Below are 13710 nucleotides of genomic sequence, written 5' to 3'. Positions count from 1 at the left end.
ACATTCTTACCACGTAGGAATAGGCCGCTGCAGCATCCCAAGATGACACCTTTTTTCAAAGTCCACACTCGACTGTGGGAGCGAATGAATGTACTATTATATATGAGAATGGGCAAGCACCCAAGTACACCAAATATATTTAATTGTATGCAAGAGAAAATGATTAAACCAAATCTCGAGTGCTTGCATCAAGCACTCGACACAGTGCTTCAAGCTAATGTGCATTTTTTTTTAATGTGAATTACACCCGCGGACGGTTGTATACGTGTCGCCCATTAGTATGATGCTTATATAGCCTGAGCTAATCTAGTGAGTTTAACTAGAAATCCTGCTCTACAGCTCAAACATGGAACCTTCCAAGGTATTGGATTTCGTAAACATGATGCAGGAAAAGGTGGTTAGTCCCTACTACCATAAATTATTTCGCAGTATGAAAAAAATAAAAAATAATAAACATTAAAAACTTCAAAGATCTGTTGCAGCCCTTTATCTATTATTATTAAGTCTTATTCCTCCGTCTTGTTCTGTGGTGCGAAGATGTGAAACAGATCTAATAAATGGAAATTAATGTAAGGCTTGATGTGCTCTTCAAATTTTGTAGCCTCTTTCTATCTTTCATTCTTGGACTCTTCGCAGTGTCACTGGCCTTACTTTGAAATGTTTCATACTCTAGTCCAAATTGCGCTACAAATGTGGATGGGCTAGAAACAGATACTTCGAAGTTTTAAACGAATAACAATAATTTGATAATGTTTGTAATAACTACCTAGTAACACCAATTGATATCCTGTCATTTCAATACCGAAGTTATGAAAAAAAAAAAAATGATAATTTCCTAAAGTAATTAAAGATGTTAGTTACGATGAAATAAACTGGAGGATTTGCCAGTGCATCTCTTTCTTTAAAAGAAGGAGACATCGTATTCGCTGTGGGATATAATTAATCGCATAGACAGGCCAATCTGTTTCCCTAGAATTCGTTGAGAAACTTTCCTAGCTCTCATCTTAAAATATGAAAGACGCGTGAAGAGAAAGTTAATCAATCTTCAGCTATCAACTCAAGTTTTGTGCAATAGTCTCGCACTGCGTACCTACTTTCAGCAGCAGAGGCAAACAATAACATTAGAGAGAGAGTGCCTGTCTGGGAATAACAATAGATTTCAGTTGTGCATTACGCCTAATGACTATCACGGCAATTCTAAGAAAGATGATATCGATTCTCAAGTTTCCCCTTTCAGAGAAAGGCAGCTGTCGTTAGAATAAACAATTCTTAAAAGTATAGCAAATTCATAGCGATTAGGTTGGAGTTCGTTCATTTATTCACCTGCCATGTATGCGTTCTCATATCGTAGCCAATTTTCTCCCTTTTATTTCATTCAGATGTCTGGAAAGCTTTTTTTTATGCAGCCAGGCAAACATCTATACACATCCTTATGAGGACTGGCTTAAAGGGGCGAAGCAAGAATGCTTTTCATCTTCCCCGTTATCTGTAATTGAGCTTTAAAGCTCTGATCATGGCAGAAGGGTAACAGCAATAGCCGAGCTTCAGTTAGAATTTCATTGGCTACAGTATTGCCATATGTTAAAAGGTAAAGCCGTCTCTAAAAATTCGGACGATCCCTAGGCCACTCAATCGTGGACGAAAGACCGTCCATCTCAGCGGTGGCTCCACTCAGTGATGACCTTCCACCCACACGCCACCACCGCTCATATTCCGAAGAAAAGCATTCACCGACAAAGCCCCTCACCTGGCCGTGCCGGAGAACACTCTCCCCGGAGACTCAAATTGCTCCCTTAAGGCAAAAACCTTAAGAGAGCGAACTCAAACTCTTGAATCTCTGCGCCCTATGGGGTCACAGCAACAGCCGAGACTCAGTTAAACTTCTTGGTACAGTATTGCCATCTATTACTCTCCAAAGTTATTTGTTGATTATCTATCTATATTCTTGTTGACTATCTATTCTATATTTTGGGAGATTCTGATCTTGAACTGGACTAATTGGCTTCGTTCTTATCTTTGTTTTTAAATATTTATATATATACACGTACACGCACTCGCATATTAGTCCATTTAAACGGAAAGGGCTTCAGTAGTTGATAATACTTCACTTTTGTTATGGAGCAGAAATGAGGTATTTGGTATACGAGTCGAAACGTTTTTCAAAAGTTAACTGTTATTGTATAACAGCAAACAACTACACAGTTCTTAAGTTCTTAAAAGAACTGGGCGATTGACTGCGTCCTTGACTCTTTATCCCGTCATCTGAATGAAGAAAATCTGTGTGGATGGAGTGTTATTGAGCTAAAAAGCTCTAGTCATGGCTGGGTAGCGGCAATAGCCGAGCCTCAGTTAAAACTTCATTGGCTACAGCATTGCCATTTGTTACCGTGGAAGTCCTAAAAAGGACTTTTTTCCCACCGGCATCTTATTCTATACCCAAACAACTACACATTCCTTATAGTCCTTATAAGGACTGGCTTAAAGGGGCGAAGCAATAATGCTTTTCATCTTCCCCGTTATCTGTAGAGGACAGTGTAGGTATAAGGTGTTATTGGGCTATTAAAGCTCTGATCATGGCAGGAGGGTAACAGCAATAGCCGACCCTCAGTTAGAACTTCATTGGCTACAACATTGCCATCCATTACCCTCCAAGAGTATTGGATTGAATGAATCAATCGCCGCATCTCACGGTCGATTGATTCAGTAATCAAACAAACAACTACACAGAGCTAAATAACCATGAATATATAAAAATATACAGGAAAAAATATGGTGTATTGTATTTTCTCCTGTTTGGTGAGAAAATAAAGATATTTGGTTTTATATTGAAAAGTAATATGATCTTTCTTAATGATTACTAAATGATTTTATACTTATTTATATAATGTTTCTAGTATAACAAATGAAAAATATAATTAAAAAAAAAATAGTTCGGGAAAAATCACATTGTTTCAGCATCTTTTTTTTTTTTTTTTAAACTTAAAAGGACGAAGAATAGTGACCCCCTCTATACTTGGGGAGTTTCCAACAAGCCAGCTTTCGGTTGTGCGCAAACACTCGGTTGTTAACCCCTTTTCTTTAAATACGATTAACAGTACGTAGCCAGTTATTTTAATGTGTCACACTACGACAACACCTCTCTTTTCATTCAAATAACTTCAGATCTTTTTAACTCGCTGATGACGACTAGCCGAGCATTTATTTGCGTGTTAAGTAAACAATGCAGCGCCACGCTTGGCAAATACTTGCAGACAATTAGTTTCTCCTGAAATCGACAACCTCGTTCTACATTTTATTTATAATATACTTTGAATTTTTCACGAAAATATTTATTAAACAGTATAATAAACTATACGAGAAAATAAAGTGTTATAAAAACTATGCATTATGAGCCATTTGGAGTCTCAATCATAATTTTAAAATCAGTGTTTTCTAACAATAACAGAATATATCTGTATATATTTGCACGTAATCATTGACATTAGCCTTTAATTGAACATACACGATACCGTAGCAATAAAAATGGTAATCAATACAAAAATTTTAATCTTTTTTTTTGGGGGGGGGGGGTAGATTTATGTATGAAAGTCAAGATTTAAATAACACACTAAAAACACCTAAAATGATGGGTATTAGCATTCATTAATATATTCGTGTTTTTTTTTTTTTAATTATTGGAGGAAGAGCGAATGTGATATATGAATTTGTAATATTATGTTATTGTAAGTGTTTTCGGCTAGGATAAAATGTGTGGTGGAATTTTTGGATGATGCCTGGAACTCTTTGGCACCATCTCTCACCTTTCGCGTATTTTTTTTTGGGGGGGGGGAGAGTCTATTCTGGAGATTTTCTTATTCGGTGTGCAACCCAAATATTATTCTCTATTAGTTTGTTTGCCACTAATATATACGTGATTTCGAAGTTAAGTTCTAAACTGAACCACGTGTAGGTTCTTTAATCATTTTAAAAATTAAAAACGAGATAATTCGAGATCTTTCACTGTCCATTGATAAGAAGACTAGTTACGAAGTTAACGGGAGTTTTGGAACCTATCTGCAGTAATATATATGGTGATTTACTAGAATTCATGAACGAATGCATACGACAGTCTGGCTTTATTATTTTGTAGGGGTTGAATAATAAAACACCATCGTAATTCCACTCCCCACCTAGACTCAGTATAACCCCCTATCCCCTAGGGAAAATTACAGGGACCGCTTCGCGGCCATCATAGAAGTTCTGCGACTATAACAGGGTACGAAACATTCGTGATCGCCGGGGACTTAACAGGTACAAGGCCGCCACGGAGCCTATTTGCAGATACCCCCACAAAAGTTTTCTTACACCGCAAATTAGTTCTTACCTTGCAAACGACGTTGGAAATAACAACAAATCACGTCTCGCACTGGAACACCGAGCGATTAATGTGAGGACGTGGCTACTGTCTTTACCTCGAACTACACTCGATGCGATAGCGGCCAACTTGTTGCAAATACAACCCTTCTTTACTTACAGAACTCACCGGAACTACGGGAGTGACGACACAATTCCTTCCCACGGCAACGGCGACCGTATTTGTTGCCGGCTGCGCGTGGTCGGACAACATGCGAAGCGGGAAGTTAAACCTTGGACGAGTCTACTAATACCGAAGGGTAAAGATCGCAACGAGGAAGCCCGAGAGCTGTCGAACACTGTTATAACGCAGTCCGTAAACACGCGTCTCTACGGCTGCTGAAATAGGTCTCGTTACTAGCTGCCCAAAATGCTCCGCCCTTTACCCAACAGTTACGTAACTAATACTTCACAAAACTCTTGCTAAAGCTCTTTTTTTTTTCGTTCTTGCAGATGAGGGTTTTTACATGCATGAAAACATAACGCTGACACGTCTTGAATCAGTAACCAGGATCATGATCGCTGATAGGTGATGCATCTCAGCGTTGTAGCTACTTTCCAATCTGTCAAACCAAACAATCTATGCCAAATTAAAAAAAAAAAAAAAAAAAAAAAAAAACTTTCAAATATATCGTTAAGAACGATATATAAAGATGAAACTATTAAAAGAAAACTAAACAAACCTATTTAAAAATAAAATATTTTTATGAAACAAAACATTTAAAAAATACTAATTATAAATGTAAAATAGATTTATATTTAAAAACAAATGTATGTAATGTTATGTCATAAAATATGAATTATTTAAATAACCCAAATTATAGTACAAATATACCGGAGCTTAGCTGTTGAATTCAAATTATTCATAAATTTTAAATAAATATATTATATTATAAAATAATAACTCAAAAAAACTACCGTAAATAAATTGACAATTGACATTTATGTCTTTAGGGGGTGAAGCAAGATGCTTTTCATATTCTCCGCTATCCGTTGCCGTTACAACGAGGATAGAATTTATGAGCAGTTTGCTCGCCCTGAATGGGCATGGAGATTATGCATCGCAGCAGGAAGTTAGAATGACTTTTGGTCTTCTATATTTGAACATATCCGTAGCCTCGTATGCTACAACTTGCTGCACTAGGTCATTGGGGTGTATGGACGTCTTTAGGAAGAACTAGTTGTGAGAGGAGTTTTTCTAAATAAAACTGATTAAGAATTACCTACATTACTATGAAATGGACTTCGACAATGTCATCGACGAATTTGCTAATAGAAAAGCAAGAAAAATAACATTTTGGAATGTTGAAATTAAAGTTTTACTTCAAAAATAAACATAGTGTTTTAATTTATTTCCCTATACGTCGTTTTGACATTTTGTAGTATTTTTGGTGTGTATTGAAAGGGGCGGCAAACTCAGGATCGCCCCAGGCGTGCAACAGCTCTAGCTACGCCACTGGGTAGGTGACGATAGGACGAATCGTCATCTGGTATAGGTGCAATTTGATTACGTACTTAGCTCTCCATTTCTATTTATTAGCGGATAGATCTGAGCGATGGCTTTAGATGCCTTTGCGCACATAGACTTGATGTGTTGGTTGAAAGTTGCTTTTTGCCGAGAATTACACCCAGGTATTTTGTTTCTGTTAGCCAAGGAATTTTAGTATTAAATAGTAATACGTCTCCTGCAGGAGATATTGGCCTTTTCGAGAAAAGAATGGCTGAGTTTTTTTTTTTTTTTTTTTGGGGGGGGGGGGGTTGACTTCCAATCTCCATTTGGAGAACCAACCCTCTAACTTTAGAAGGTTTTCTTGAAGCTTTCTGGTAATGTAAATTTTGATGCTGTCTGAGGGTCTAAGATGAGTTTCAGTGATTAGTATAATATCTGGTTGGTATCTGTATGTGAAATCTTGTAGCTCCAGAATTTTGTTCCTTAAGCCGTTTGCATTCCATGCAATGATCTGAAGGGAAGCTGGAATGAGTTTGTTTTTATTTATTTATGATTGTTGTAAGGATGGCCTGTGTTTCCTGTAGGAATCTTTTAGTGGAAGTTGCTGAAGGGTTAGACAGGCTGAAATCTTGTAGCATGTTAGCTAGAGAGGCCGTAATAACTGCTATCAAATTAGTAGGTGCTGTTGGCTGATTTTGTTCTGATGTTGGTTTGTTTGTGCGGGCAACATCAGCATAACTTCTTGTTTGCCATTGGCTTCCACTGTCTTTGAAGGTTACCGACTGTTGCTGCCGAGTCTCAGGCTGTGGAGCGGGGACCTCGGGTGTTCTTTAACTAGAGGAAGAGGGCGGTTTAGTTGTCTCCATCCATCTGTTCTTTGGATGTTGAGTACATCCCTTGTAGTTCGCTGGATGAAGGCCACCACAGTTGGCACATTTAGCTGAGGTAGTGTTTGGCTTTGTGCTGGTTCGTGGGGTGGTTTTTAGCACATTTCAGGCATTTGTACTCTGCCTTGCAGAGCCTTTGAGCATGGCCAAATTTTTGGCATCTATGGTATTGACAAGTAGATGCCCTTTTACGGAGTGGCTCTGATCGAGAGTCCACAGACTGATGTTAGATCATAGATATTCTTATAGGCTTTGTGAATTTCAACTAAGACCAGAGGCATAGGTGTTTTGTCCGCTCTAGTCATTCTGCTGATCTTAATAGGTGGCAGAGGTCGGCCTCAATTTCATCTGTAGTTATATCCTCCGTGACACCCCGCAGTACCACCTTCAGATTTTTCTCCGAACCAAGAGAACAGGTGTGGTATTGAATATTGCTAGAATCTAACACTTTGGTTAGTTTCCTGTAGTCTGTCACGGTAGCCGACTGAATTTTTATACCATCATCCGTGTTCTTGGTAAAGAGATACTGTATCTCTGAGTTTATCATGGTGGACCTTAAGTGTGTCCATCTTTTCTTTTCCAGGAGGACTATCGGTGGAACCCTCTCTTTCGTGGCGGTCGAGGGATTGGAACTGAGAGTATCCTCATCCATAGCAAAATCTATGGAGGTTCTGTGTCAATGGTTTTGCGCTTCTTGCGCACACGTACGTCTTCAAAGTCTGGGGGAGACTGCAACTTAGTAATGAGCTCCTCACTTGTATCGTCTGAGTTATCTTCTGTGACTGCAGAGGGTGGGAATGAGTCAAAAAGTTTAACTTTTCCCGGCCAGCCATCACTCAGCAGTTTTCCCAATCTGAGGAATTCATTATAAACCTCCTCAAAAATGGTCTCGTTTAGAGGTTTTTCCATGTAATGAAGCGTTCGAGCAAATTACAATAATCCTGTGGATTGGATCCACTAGCAAATCCAGTAAACAAGGTCAAGTGTCTACCAGCAGTACGGTATATAATTTAGTATCCCCTGTGATTAGGCTTAGAAGATGGTTTCCGATGGAACTAAAGATTTGGAAATTAAAGTATTTACTCACCTGCAACTGACAAAAACTTTTCGTGATCAAAATGCTTGATCAACACATGTGAACATAAAGCATAAATCGCTAAAAACATTATCAATCAGATTTGCAATTCACCGTCAATAATACATGAAACTAACACGTGAGCCGCCATCTTTTATTTTTTTAAAAAATTTTTTTTTGACTAAAAAAAAAAATCTTGTAAATTACTTATAAATTATAATATATATATTTATAATTGGTGTACTTTTAATTTTAAGTTAAACTAAAAAAAAGTAAATTGTCAGGCAAAAAAGATTCAATTTATTTTACACAGTATAATATTTTATTTACTTTTATAAAGGAAACACGAACTTATTGGACATCTAAAGACATGGAGCAATAAATTATTACTTTAGATTATCTCTTTTTTGCAACACGAAATTCGAGAGCATTGCGTTTCGAAAATTGTAACGGAAAATTATATGCAACGATTTTCACATGTTGTTATAATCAAAGAAGGAAGAGCAATTAGGTAAGCAGAATAACAAAATCCCCTTACTTCCGCTGATTGCCAACAAATTTATCTGAAGTATTGCGGATGTAGGTGTAAGTGAAAGACTTAGGCCACGATGTTACATTGTTTATTTCCTGCACATGCACCTAGTGAGTAAAATATTAACTATCCGGAGTTATGTTTTTTTGTAAGTAGCCTTAAAAATGCTTTTACAATGACGGTTTCTGTATAAGTACATATACAAACTCCCATTTATTATTATTATTATTATTATTATTATTATTATTATTATTATTATTATTATTATTATTACGTGACACCTCCAAGGAGACCAAGGACGCAGAGTTTCTCTTCTCTTCAACAGCTAGGTTTATACTTCGGCTTAGGATTTCTTGTATATACGTACACGTACATCAGGCGAACTCGAATATCAGGTATGTGCACCTTTGCTTTGTCCTGCACCTTTTGAGGAAGGCTTTCCATCAATGTGCGGCTAACATCAGGTGGAATTTGTCTCCATTCCTCCATCAAAGCAACACTGAGTTCAGTGACAGATCGAGGAAGTGCTGCCCTGGACCTCAATCGCCACTCCAATTCGTCCCCCAGGTGTTCGATGGGGTTGAGTTCAGAACTCTGCACAGTCCAGGACAGTCGTTTAGCACTCATCTCTTCACACCATTCCATAACAGCTGCAGCTTTGTGGCATGGGGGCATTGTGGTCTTGATAGTAACATGGGTCCGTTTCCTAAAAACTCCACAATGTAGGCAGCACCTGGTTATTCAGAGCATTAAGGTATTGAGCCTTCATGGAACGATGGACAACGACCAGTGGTCCCACTCCAAACCAGCTGAATGCACCCCATACCATTACTCCTCCACCACCAAACTTCACTGTGGGTACAACACACTGTGGTAACAAGCGTTCGACAGGCTGCCTCCACACCCACATCCTGCAATCAGAATGGAAACAGGCGAACTTTGATTTATCACTCCAGAGTACAATTTTCCACTGGTCAGTTGTCCAGTTCACACGCTCTTTGCGCCAGGTCAGACGAGGCGCCTTGTTCTTGTTGTGATGTTCGGCTTGTGTGCCGCTGCTCTTCAGTGAAACCCAGTAAATAAAGTTCTTTTCGTACACTATTAGTGCTCACCATTGTGTTACTGGCGCTCTGGAACTAATCACTGAAAATACTGGTTTTTGCCTGCCCCTCATTTTAACATCCTCCTTCCTGTTCCTGTCACATTTGTGGCCGCCGCCTTGGGTGTTTTCCTGCACTAGTGATGCCAGAACGTCTGCATTTGTTGATCACATCGTCAACCGTTGATTTTGGATGCTCCATTTGAGGGATTAATGGCACGCATTGACATGACACCAATGTGACGCCCCACAATGACATCTCTTTCGAAGTTACTGAGTTCACACCGTGTTGCCATACCACCTATATTCAACTGCTATGATGAAATGCTGCTTCTTACTATCTATCCGCCGGTTATTATGTTACTAACAGGCCTGGAATGTTCCATAACTTCAAATAACAGGGGTGTCCGGAAAATTAATGGTAGATAGTATAAGTTCATGCGAAACATGAAGTAGAAAAACTAGAGGTAGCATATATTATTATCAATAGAAGTAGACTGTAGTAGCAACAGCGGTGGTAGATGAAGAAGATTCGAGAAATTCTATAGAACTTTAAAAAAAAAAAAGAAAGAAAATCTTCTGAAGGGATCTTTAGTATGCAACTCTGTCGGGATTTTAATGTCTTTCTCTTAGAGATTCTTTCATATCAGCGAAGACATCGTATCAGGAAAGTAAGACAAATGCTTCAAGTAGTTCCATTAGATGTTTGACCAATTTCTTTGTATCAATTCGTCGCGCGTTGTCAAGCAATATAATGCGTATGGGCAGAGTGTTTAGAAGATTCTCTCTCCGTTTGCATCGCAAACGGAGAGACACATTCACAAGCCCATCGGCTTGTGAATGTGTTTGTGGTTTGCTGTTCTACAATTGCATTTGTGGAACAGCAGACCAAAGATGAACATCCCGAGGATTATAATAACAAATAGGCAATCATCTTTACGTTTCTTACTTGATCACTGGTGGTTTTCTGTTACGCAGATGGCATCACTCATTGCTTTCTCATTCTGCAAGAGTTGATTTGTGCTTTCTAACTACTTTACGTAAAATCCGAGATGGAGATTTCATTATTGAGTCACTTTTGTTCCTCATAAAAGTGTTGAGAGAGCCGGCGAACTGTGGTTCGTTTATATGCAGCAGACCCGTCAACACATGAATCATTCTTTCGTTCTACTGTCTACTTCCAGACGCAGCAGTTTGTGATATCCAACAGGAAATTGCCAGTAGGATTCAAAACAGTGCGACTTTGGAAGTTGTCATCCCGTTCCTCAATGATAAGCAATTATCTCATTGCTTATCTCAATGATAAGCAATTATCATTGAGGAACAAGATTTTGTTCCTCAATGAGATATAGTATCTGAACTAAAATGAAATAAAAATGAGATATAGTATCTGAACAGAATTGACGCCGATATTTAAAAAGATCTCCCGCATGTTTAAAAAAAAAAAAACTTCTGTGCAACCATCTCAATAGTGAAGATGATGTGCGGATGTAAACAGACAGATATGTTGATTTCAGAGAGAAACAATAAATTGGATCAGGCTTCAAATGCCTTTTTAACCACAACTAATTAAAAAGGCTTCAGAACATTAATAATCAGTTGTGATTTTAATCACAACTTTCGTGTGAAATTGCGAAGTGTATAAATGTATACAGTGACCCTAAGAAAGCTATTCTACTCTACCTACTTGACTCTGCTCTGTTATCTATGATTTAATGTTAAGTCTGTAATTCATCACCAGGGTGTAGAAAATTCCCCGTTTCACTGAAAACTAAAAGATGCCTCTTATTTCGTAATTTTTATTTGGAGATCGCTTCTACAAAAGCAATACGCTAGTGAATATTAACATGCAAAATAAAAATAAAAAAATAAATAAAAATTTAAAAAAATTTTGTTGTTGTTTTTCTTATTATATTTTTATATAAATTGTTTACCTGTGACTTTGCTGCGCTTTCGCCACACCCTAATTGTGGCATTTTCAGCCATCGTCCAACAATAATAAACGCAGGTGTGTCCTGAGTTTATTACTGTTGGATGGCATATCCACAGAGAAGGACATTACAGTAAACATGTTGTTCAGAAATAAAAATGAGATTAGTATCTGAACAGAATTGACGCCCATTTCATATTTAAAAAGATCGCCCGCATGTTTACAAATACGTCATCGTGTCATGAAACACGGAACTTATCTATTCGTTAGCATTGTCGGTAGTTTTCTATTATTGATAAAACAGTGATATCGACAGTTACTATTTATTTCGAAATGTCATCTTTATCCTTGTTTTTCTGATATGCGATGGTGCGACATGCCATAATCTTAGTTTCTTTCATGGACAAGAAACTAGGATGATGGGACGATCCTAGCTTGTTGCAAAGCTCTTTCATAAGCTTCGCCCTCGCATACAGGACAAGAAACTCAAAAAATAATGGAAATGTAGTGTGAAGTAATTGAGATGAGAACAGTTAAGTGGTATCTTGATTGGACAATATCAGACTTACTGATGAAAATATATTTAGATTTTCATCAACCAACTCTCCCAACGTACATTTGTGTGTGTGTGTGTGTGTGTGTGTGTGTGTGTGTGTGTGTGTGTGTGTGTGTGTGTGTGTGTGTGTGTGTGTGTGTGTGTGTGTGTGTGTGTGTGTGTGTGTGTGTGTGTGTGTGTGTGTTAAAAATACCAAAAAATTTTATTCTTGGTTTTAATCCTTTACTCAAGTAAGCAAAACAAAGTTTTGCGCGTGAAATATAGAGGCTAATGACTTCATATCATTATGGGATACACACTTGCCTTAGTGTGTATCCCATAATGCAAAGCACACACACCCTTTGGGACGCGTATAATCCAATGCATAATGGGAAAGGCCACTACCCAAACTAGTTTCCAACTTTATAGAGGTCTCATCAGTGGGAGCCAGATCCGGGAAGGATACCAAGGTTGAAGTAATGCAAAAGTCATGTATATCTCATATACATCTTTCTCTCATCCAGGAATTTTTATTAATCAGGTCAAGCACTTTTTGTCTACTTGTGTATGAGATATATATATGACTTCTGCATTACTTCAACCCTGGTATCCCTCCCGGGTCTGCCTCCCACAGATGAGACCTCAATAAAGGTTGAAACTGGTCTGGGTAGTGGTCCTTCCCATTATGTATAGCATTATACACACCCGAAATGGAGCGTGCTTTGCATTATAGGATATACACCAAGGCAAGTGATATGAAGTCATTAGCCTCTATATACAAGTAGCTTAGGGGTGAGTATATTTCACTCGCAAAACTTTGTTTTGCTTACTTGGGTAAAGGATTAAAACCAAGTATAAAAATTTCTTGGTACCTTTAACGTATTATACGTTATTTAATATATTATTTAATATTTAATATATAATTATTAACATATTATTATTATTTGTCACCTCCAGCGAGTCCAAAGACTCATCGAGGGAGGGCATCTACTCTACAGCACTGCTTCCACCACTCACAATCCACCAATTGACCGTAACTACACCAACGCCATCTACCGCTGACCGTCACCACTAGTATTTCCACAGACAATCACAAACATCCATGCCCACGGCGGGATTCGAACCCGCAGCTTCTTGACTGGAGAGCGGACATGATAACCACTCGGCCAGCCAGCCTGGCGCGCACGCACACGCACACACGCACACACACACACACACACACACACACACACACACACACACACACACACACACACACACACACACACACACACACACACGGTATGGAGATATATTTATAATATTTATTGACTGAATTCCGAGGATTAAAAAACAAATTAATTTCATCTAACACACAACATGTTTCGTCGGAATGCGGACTTCTTCAGGAGTGAGAACATTAAAAGCAAACACAAAAAAACACCGTAAAGAAACATTGTACACTACAATAACAGACTACGAATGAAATTAAGTTTGAACTGAAGCTACAGTCCTGGCTAAAGTTCTATTGTTAGGCATATGCGAGCCTGTATCTGATAGCAGAGCTATGTGAGTCTGGCAAAGTATAACTAAGGTTGCTGTTTTTGTGACAAGAGCGTGGGATAATTTCTTTGGATTCAACTATGCGGCGTTCTACTTCAGCGTGGTTGTATTCCGGTGTATTTCGTGAACACAAATAACGAAGTGGCGGCCTTCGTTATTTGTGTTCACTGAGAACAGGACATGGCTTGAGAGGGCGCTTGCTCTGGTTCTACTATAAGCGATGTCTCTCTGATGTTCTTCGAGATGCAGGAGGAGGGACTTCAGTTTG

General features: G+C 38.4%; 1 protein-coding gene across 7 annotated transcripts in view; it reads right to left on the bottom strand.

Moving 5' to 3' along the window:
* Positions 1–13710, bottom strand: part of LOC150097772 (solute carrier organic anion transporter family member 4A1-like) — a 203541-nt gene that overhangs the window by 184436 nt on the left and 5395 nt on the right. For 2 of the 7 annotated variants that reach the window (XM_090407738.1, XM_090407737.1), the window contains exon 1: positions 4364–4637. The exons of 2 other annotated variants lie outside the window; for them this stretch is intronic. The gene's annotated coding sequence lies outside the window, so the exon portion shown is untranslated. Of the gene's footprint in view, positions 1–4363; positions 4638–8610; positions 9728–10384; positions 10558–13710 lie in introns of those variants that run through there. 3 more of the 7 variants (XM_090407744.1, XM_090407743.1, XM_090407748.1) reach the window with 3 other exon arrangements.

Source organism: Typopeltis vanoorti, chromosome 17 (assembly GCF_054136105.1).
Source record: "Typopeltis vanoorti isolate ZY-2024b chromosome 17, IOZ_Tvanoo_1.0, whole genome shotgun sequence".
NCBI lineage: Eukaryota > Metazoa > Arthropoda > Arachnida > Uropygi > Thelyphonidae > Typopeltis > Typopeltis vanoorti.
Note: the sequence above shows the minus strand (reverse complement) of the source record. Positions and strands in the feature narration are given on the sequence as shown.